This window comes from Hyaena hyaena, unplaced genomic scaffold (assembly GCF_003009895.1).
Source record: "Hyaena hyaena isolate Hyena2069 unplaced genomic scaffold, ASM300989v1 scaffold_588, whole genome shotgun sequence".
Taxonomy (NCBI): Eukaryota; Metazoa; Chordata; class Mammalia; order Carnivora; family Hyaenidae; genus Hyaena; species Hyaena hyaena.
The window spans coordinates 1044660-1052845 of NW_024081222.1; positions in this window are offsets into that span (position 1 = coordinate 1044660).

An 8186-nucleotide genomic window follows, 5' to 3' on the forward strand; every position below is an offset into this window, starting at 1 on the left:
ATGCCCAGCACAGAACCCAGCACAGGGCTTCATCTCACAACCATAAGATCACCACCATGATGGTGATCTCCATCCATCCATCCATGGTGATGATCACCAAAACTAATACTTGGACGCTTAACCTCTTGAGCCATCCAGGTACCCTCTAAGCAGGACTTCTTATGAGCTGTCTAAACTAAGTGTGTCTATCTAACCTCTTCCCATCTATTTATATGTGAGTTCAACTAATCCAAAACCAACCCCTTGCATATAAGACACAGTGTTGCAAGTGGCTCCAGGCAAACTGCAAAGTAGAAGGCTCAGGCTTCCCTTTAGTTGCCCTTTCCATCTTACATGGCATTCTTTTCTCCTACTGGCCCATGAAGGAAAGACAGAGTGTCCACTCAGAATCTCCTCCTGCTGGGAAGCCATCTCTGCCCAGGGTGCAGTGCTCCCCTCTGTCCGGTAGTTCCTTCATGTTCTCTCCCAGAACACAGACCCCCAGTGCTGCATGGCCTCTCCTTGTCTGGCCCCCAGAGTAGACTCTGAGCCACATGAGGGCAAAAACTGCTTCCTTTTCTGTAAAATGAAGGTGAGTAGGTGTTGCACTGACCCTAAAGCATTAACTGACAATGACATGTAAAGAACTAGGCAGTTAGTTCCCTTCCTGCTTGAAACAATTTTCTCCATTTTGGTCTGTCAATCAGCCATGTAGTTTCCGTGGCTGGAATTGTTCCTGCACCAAAATGCCAGGACCCATAACTCTTGTTGGTAGTTTGGGGTTCCTGCAGGGTCTGTCTTGCATCTTCAGATCATTTTTTATCTTTCCCTCTACTCTGCTTCTATTTTAAAAATAGAAGGTAAATACAACCTACACACAAAAATTTTTTTTAATAAAAGTGAATTTATGTAGTTTAGGGAAGATTTTTTTTCCCTTGGTATTTTCACTTGACAAAGGAAGCATTTTTCTATTGACTTTTACAGGCAGTCAAACTTGGCCATTATTTTCCCTGACAATCTGGCCACTTATGAATGGTTAGACATTCAGCAGAAGATTCAGACCGAAGGGACTCACAACCCTGCAGCATAAAACACTGCTCTCCATCCCACCAAATTTCACTCATTGCAGCATTTATCAAATCTTACTAATGTGCAAAGGGCTATGCTAACACCCACCCCTTTGGAGCTTGCCCATTGAGAGCTACATATTTAGGTGGTATTGTCCCCTCCCACCATGAAGATCTTGACACGATCTCTGTTGGTTATTAGGAATCCTCCCTCAGCGAATTTAAAGCTGCCTGTAAAATGGGTCATCCTAAAATCACTTGGCACTTGGAGAACCTTGTTTACCAGATTTTATGTTTATTATAGTGAATCCATAGCATACCTATCAGATTTCTCCTTCAGGACTATGGCAGACAGACCCCAAGATGGCCTCCATGATTCCTACCCTCAATGTTCATGCCCTATATAATCTTTCTTCCCCTCCCTGGGCCTTCTGGATGGGGCTTGTAATGTGCTTCTAGCCCATAGAATATAGCAGTAAGAAAGGGATTTTGAGATATAATTAAGGTCCCTAGTCAGCTGATTCTGAGTCGATCAAAAGAGTGAGCCTGAGTTAATCAATTGAATGCACTTGAAATGGGCACTGACAGTGTCTGCAAATGAAAGACTTTCCCCTATATGCCAATCTTTACCTCATTTCTGTTTCCAGAGAACCCATCCTAAAATAGTTATAAGCTTTTTAAAAAATTTTAATTAATTAATTGATTGATTGATTAAGTAAGTAAGTGCTATGTGGGGCTTGAATTCATGACTCTGAGATCAAGAGCCACATGCTCTACGGACTGGGCCAGCCAGGCACTGCAGTTATAACAATTTTCTTTAATGCATCACTATTGTCATGTGGTCTCTCCCAAAGTCTGAGAGCTAAAGGAAAAGGCAGTTGAGAAAAGCACAGGTGCTGATAACCTTATTTTAATTGCTTTTGTTTTGTAAGTACAGATTCCTTTATTATTTTTCAATATCTTTCTTTTTTAAGATTATTGATTCTTTTAAAAAATGTATTAAGAAGACACTAGGATGGTCTCTAAAAATTATCAAAGCGCATTTTTCTTATTTTATAGAATGGGTTATGAAGGCTCGGTGTGTGTGTGTGTGTGTGTGTGTGTGTGTGTGTGTGTGTGTGGCCTGTCCAGCTCACTCACTCAATCAGCAGATATTTATCAGGACTGGAGATGAACATTTTGTAGGCTGTGCAGAATCTGTCCAGACAGATGCATGGAGAGTCGCACTGCAGCCATGAGGCTTCTGTTGTGATATCACTAGTGCTGGAGCTCAGTGAGGCTCTCCAGCCTGATGGTCACATGCTCCCTCTGCCCTGGTGTGGTCCCACCTCTTTGATGAATTCAGCTTACTTAGCTCCTTTTATTTCTCTTGGACTGGGAAAGTGCATAAATTTCATGTGGATCCACCACCAAATCATGCCTAAAATTCTCGTATGTGATTGCATAGATGCAAAGGGTCACATTCTATTTTTATTCAGCATTCTAAATAGTGATTTACTCTGATTTAACAATAATGGTCAGTAACACCTTCACATTTCTTACCGTGTGCCTGGCACTGTTTAAACAGTTTAAAAATATGAATTCAGTTAATCCTTCCAGCAAACCCAGGTGGTAGCTAACATTCACTTTATTAACAGATAAATGCCCAGAAGTGTGTTTGAGTTGTCTATAGCTTTTATTTCAGAAAAAGGGCCTGGGTTTATGAACTAATGCTTGGAAAAGACCAGTGAAACTTTTTCATGTTTTCATGAAATCCTAGGTTTGCTAATAATTCTTTCTCACTTTGGAAAATAATCTCCTTTAGGTGTGGATATTATATAAAATGCACGCCTATTCTTGACCATTCTGGCACCAATTACCAAAGTTTAAAATAGCCCCGGCTCATTGCCTCTTTTCTCTTTCCCTCCCCTGCCTGCCTTCTGATATCCCTCTGTTCCTAGACATGTCCCTTGCAAACAGAAGAGAGGATGAGCAGAAATTCATATCTGTCAGACACAGTTACCTGTTATCAGCTCTCCTAAAGACTAGGTGGGTGAAGAGCTGGAAATTAATGGGATGCTTTGTCAAGGGCATTTTCCACCCCAGCCCTGTCCTTCCTGCATGGAGACCTGGCTGCTTCCTCCAAGATCTCATGTCTTCAAACGCTCAGCAACAGGAGAGCATCATGTATGTTACAATTTTATTTCGAGTTGTGAGCTTTCCCTTTATCACCAACAAGTTCCTTGAAAAATACTAATTTAGTTATGCTTTACTGAATAATAGAATGTGTTTGCTATTCACTGTATTTAACGGATAGTTGTTTCTGGCCACTTTCTATTGTGTTGTATTGTCCTATGTTGAATACTGAAAGAGCATACGTCTTAGTCTCTGCAGGTGGGAAATGTGTGGAGAGAAAAAAATAAGCACAAACAGACAAAATGAGAAAAATAAATGCTTTCGTTGTATCTTTTCTTTTTCTAAATTTTAAAATCCATCTGTACCCTGTCTTGTCTGTTTTGTTTAGAACCCCCAGTGTATTAGTCTCCTATTGCTGCTGTAACAATGTATCACAAACTCAGTGGCTTATTTTAATTGTGCTTTGTTTTTCAGTGCTTCAATGATACTGTATTTTTTTTTTTTTTTACAAATTGAATGTTTGTGGCAACGCTTCATCAAGCAGGTCTATCAGCACCATTTTTCCAACAGCATTGGCTCACTTTCTCTCTGTGTGTCTCATTTTGATAATTATCACAAAACTTCAAACTTTTTCATATTATTATATTTGTTATGGTGATCTGTGATCAGCAGTTAGGATTTGCTGAAAACTCAGATTATGGTTAGCAATTTGTTAGCAATGAAGTATTTTTAAATTCAAGCATGTATATTGTTTTTTTAGACAACTCTATTGCACACTTAATGGACTACAGTGTAGGGTAAACATAACTTTTATATACACCAGGAAGCCACAAAATTCATATGACTTGGTTTATTGCGATATTCACGTTATTGCTCTGGCATGGAAGTGAACCAATATCTTTAAGGTATGCCTGTATTGTCTTACAGTTCTGGGGATCAAAGTTCCAAAATGGGTCCCAGTGCACTAAAATCATGGTGTTGGCAGAGCTCCATTCCTTCTGGAGGCTCTAGGAGAGAATCTAGCTTCTTTCCTTTTCTGACTTAAAGAGGCTGTCCAGGGGCGCCTGGGTGGCTTAGTCGGTTGAGCGTCCGACTTTCGCTTAGGTCATGATCTCGCGGTTGGTGGGTTCGAGCCCCGCGTCGGGCTCTGTGCTGACTGCCAGCTCAGAGCCTGGAGCCTGTTTCAGTCTGTGACTCCCTCTCTCTCTGACCCTCCCCTGCTCACGCTGTCTCTCTCTCTCTCTCTCTCCTAGAAATAAATAAAAATAAAAAAAAAAAAAGAGGCTGTCCACATTCAGCAGTCCCTTCTGTCTTCAAAGCCAGCAATGGCAGTCAATTCTTTCCCACCATCCATCACTAGGACTCTGATTTTTCTGCTTCCCTCTTCTACATGTGAAGGACCCTTGTGATTGCATTGGGCCACCTGAATAATCTAGGATAATCTCCTATATTTTAAGGTCACCTGATCAGCATCCTTAGTTTCATCAGCAATCTTCATTTTCTCTTGCCATGTAACATACCATATTCACAGGGTCTGGAGTTTAGGACATGGACACTTTTGGGGGAGAGGAGCAATATTCTATCACACCCAGCATGTATATTTTTCACAGAATGTCATGTAGATCAATGGATATTTCTATTAAAAAAATACAAGAAAGCACCCGAAAAACAAACAACCCAGTGAAGAAGTGGGCAGAAGATATGAACAGACACTTCTCCAAAGAGGACATCCAGATGGCCAACAGGCACATGAAACGATGCTCAGCATCCCTCCTCATCAGGGAAATACAAATCAAAACCACACTGAGATACCACATCACGCCAGTCAGAGTGGCTAAAATGAGCAAATCAGAGAACTCTAGATGCTGGCGAGGATGTGGAGAAATGGGCACCCTCCTACACTGTTGGTGGGAATGTAAACTTGTACAGCCCCTCTGGAAAACAGTGTGGAGGTTCCTCAGGAAACTAACAACAGAACTCCCCTATGACCCAGCAATAGCACTGCTAGGAATTTACCCAAGGGATACAGAAATGCTGAGGCATAGGAGCACATGTACCCCAATGTTCATAGCAGCACTCTCCACAATAGCTAAAACATGGAAAGAGCCTAAGTGTCCATCAACAGATGAATGGATCAAGAAGATGTGGTTTATCTATACCATGGAATACTACATGGCAATGAGAAACAATGAAATCTGGCCATGTGTAGCAACATGGATGGACCTTGAGGGTGTTATGCTGAGCGAAATAAGTCAGGCAGAGAAGGACAAATATCATATGTTTGCACGTATAGGAGGATTAGGAGGAACTTAACTGAGGACCATGGGGGAGAAGAAGGGGGGAAATGGTGGGGGAAAGGGAGAGAGGCAAACCATGAGAGACTCTTGAATGCTGACAAAAACTGAGGACTGATGGATGGGGGGGAGGGGGGATGGGCATGGAGGAGGGCACTTGTGGGGATGAGCACTGGGTGCTATATGGAAACCAACTTGACAATAAACAATTTGTAAAAAAAAAACAAAAAACACAAGAAAGAAAATGAAAAATTTATCATATCTCAATGCTCGTCAATGCAAGAACACGATGTTTTATTTTATGGTTTGGGGTGGAGGTTGTCATGGACACTGTCATTTATTATTATTATTCCTCCCCCCAAGATAAGTTAGAAATGTTGTCAAAAGTGCATAAAGCAAATGCTGCTTGTTCCGTGTACTATCAAAATGAGGGTTAAATGCACTTAATTGCTACATGATGTGGTGTAGAAAATGTGTGTTTGGAGAAGAATGAGTGTCTCTTCCTTTCAATTCTTCCTGGTAATTCAGTTACTTGAGACGAGCAGAAGACCTAAAAATCCATCCATTTATTCCACCAATTCCATCAATGCATTCAGCATGTATTTTAAAAGCATGTGACAAATGGCAGTCACAGCACTAGATGTTGGGGAAATTATGAACAAAGCCGAACATGTTCTTTGTGCTCTTCAAAAGTTTAACCTAGCAAGGGTCTGTGTGGAAAGTCCTATAAACCTTACGGCGAGCCAGGTCTTGAAGCATTAGCAAGCTTTAGAGAGATGGGTAGAAGAATGAGGAAGAAGTTTTCAGAAGGAAACAGAGGGAAAGCTGAGTCAAGCCACCATGGCAAAAACTCACTAGAGACAGGTCTCTGTACTGTGATCTTTTCTGATTTCTAACTACTTTGCTGGTTCCCATGATACTATCTTCAGGCCCACAACTCAAAATCAGGGTTAGAGCGGTGAAGAAAATCCATTTTCTGGGCTCAGAGGAAGAGGATCAGAAATCTCACTTTGGGGGAAAGACAACAATTGTGTTACAGTGAAGAAAGGCAAAGCCTCTTGGTGCCAAGTTTGGGAAATGTTGAATGTCAAAGGCCAGCTCATGACATTCCATCAGAAAAGGACACTGGAGGCACACATTCCAAAGAGCTGGTACAGAGTGTTGGACAGATAAAGAGTTGAAAACAGGCTTAGAACAGAAAACAATGTGCACTTTTCCCCCCTAAAATGTTAGCTGGATTTTTGGAACAAATCTTCATAATTTTATTTGAATAGCACATCAGGCCCTGAAGTCCAATGCTTCATTTTGAATGATTAATTACTAAGTTTTTGCATTGGTTTGAGGTCTTTTTATTGATTATCCATTAATAGTTGTTTCACAAAATGCTTTGTCCCTGAACAAATGCATTAAGAACTAAAAAGCAAAGAACAAAAACCCAACCCTGATTTTTGCAAAGCTGTTAAAGACTTCAGGAGGTACGGAAGAAGAAGGCTTACTGCAAAGATCCCTGACTCTTGGCTGTGCAGCTGTGTCAGTTAATGGTGACTGCTGTCACAGATTATCTTCAAAATCTCAATGATTTGGTACAATAAAAGTTTATTGCTTGCTTTTGTCATAGTTCAATGTGATCAATGAGCTCTGCTCCACATAGTCATTCAGAGAACTAATTTTTTTCCGTGGTGAGGCAAAGACACCTTCCATATGTGGACTTGAGGAAGCCCTCATATCCACTCACCAGTCAACAATGGCCAATGCAGAGAGAGATTGAGAAGGCACATCAGCTCTTCACTGCCTCTGCCTGCCAGGTCATATCCCTTCTGCTCACTTTCCATTGGCAAGAGTATGTCACATGGCTCCCTCCAAAACTAAGGTGTCTGGGAAATGTGGCATAATTGTGAACCCAGGAAGAAAAAACCAGCTTAGTAACCATTTAGTGCTGTACTTCATGCTCCTCAGATTTTCAAGTTGTTTGGCAAAAAGGAAGCCCAGGTGAGATCGTTTGGCTGTCATTCTAGTGGACCAGTGGCTCCTCCTCTTCATTTAGTTTCTTGGTGTTCACACCTGGATTTGTTGGAGAGACAGGGGTGAGGAAGGGAGAGGAGAGGAATCACCTGAAGTGTGTCTTCCCCAAGCAGACATAGGACACTTTTCAGGTGATTCCTGCTTCTGTTTTATTCTATACCCTCACGCTCACCTGAAAAGTTTCCCATCCAAAAGAGCCTCTATTGAACATGGACCAAAAAAAATCTCTGTAATTTCAGCCTCCTTAATTATGTGGTGTTGAGGTACCACATACAAATACGCATTTCTGAGACTGACAGCAACCTTGCCACCATGATTGTACAGAACTAAGCTTGTCACAGATGTTATCTTTGAGAATCAAGATGACACTGCAAGTAATGATGATCTGTATGTCCAAGTAACAAGGTGAAGCAACCACCACCTTGCTACTTCCCTCTGCTCTGCACATGTGGCCAAAGTGGCTACCTGTCCTCCATGGAAACAGTGCATGGACCACAACCACTATCTCCTCTCACATTTTGCCACACTGTCTGGGCTAGAGAGACCAGAGTTGGCCCCTTTAGGCTAATTTTAGGAACATTAGTTATTTGTTAATTAAAAAAAAAACTTTAATGTATATTTTTGAGAAAGAGAGAAAGAGAGAGAGAGAGTGAGCATGGGGGGGAGGGGCAGAGAGAGAAGGAGACACAGAATTTGAAGCAGGCTCCAG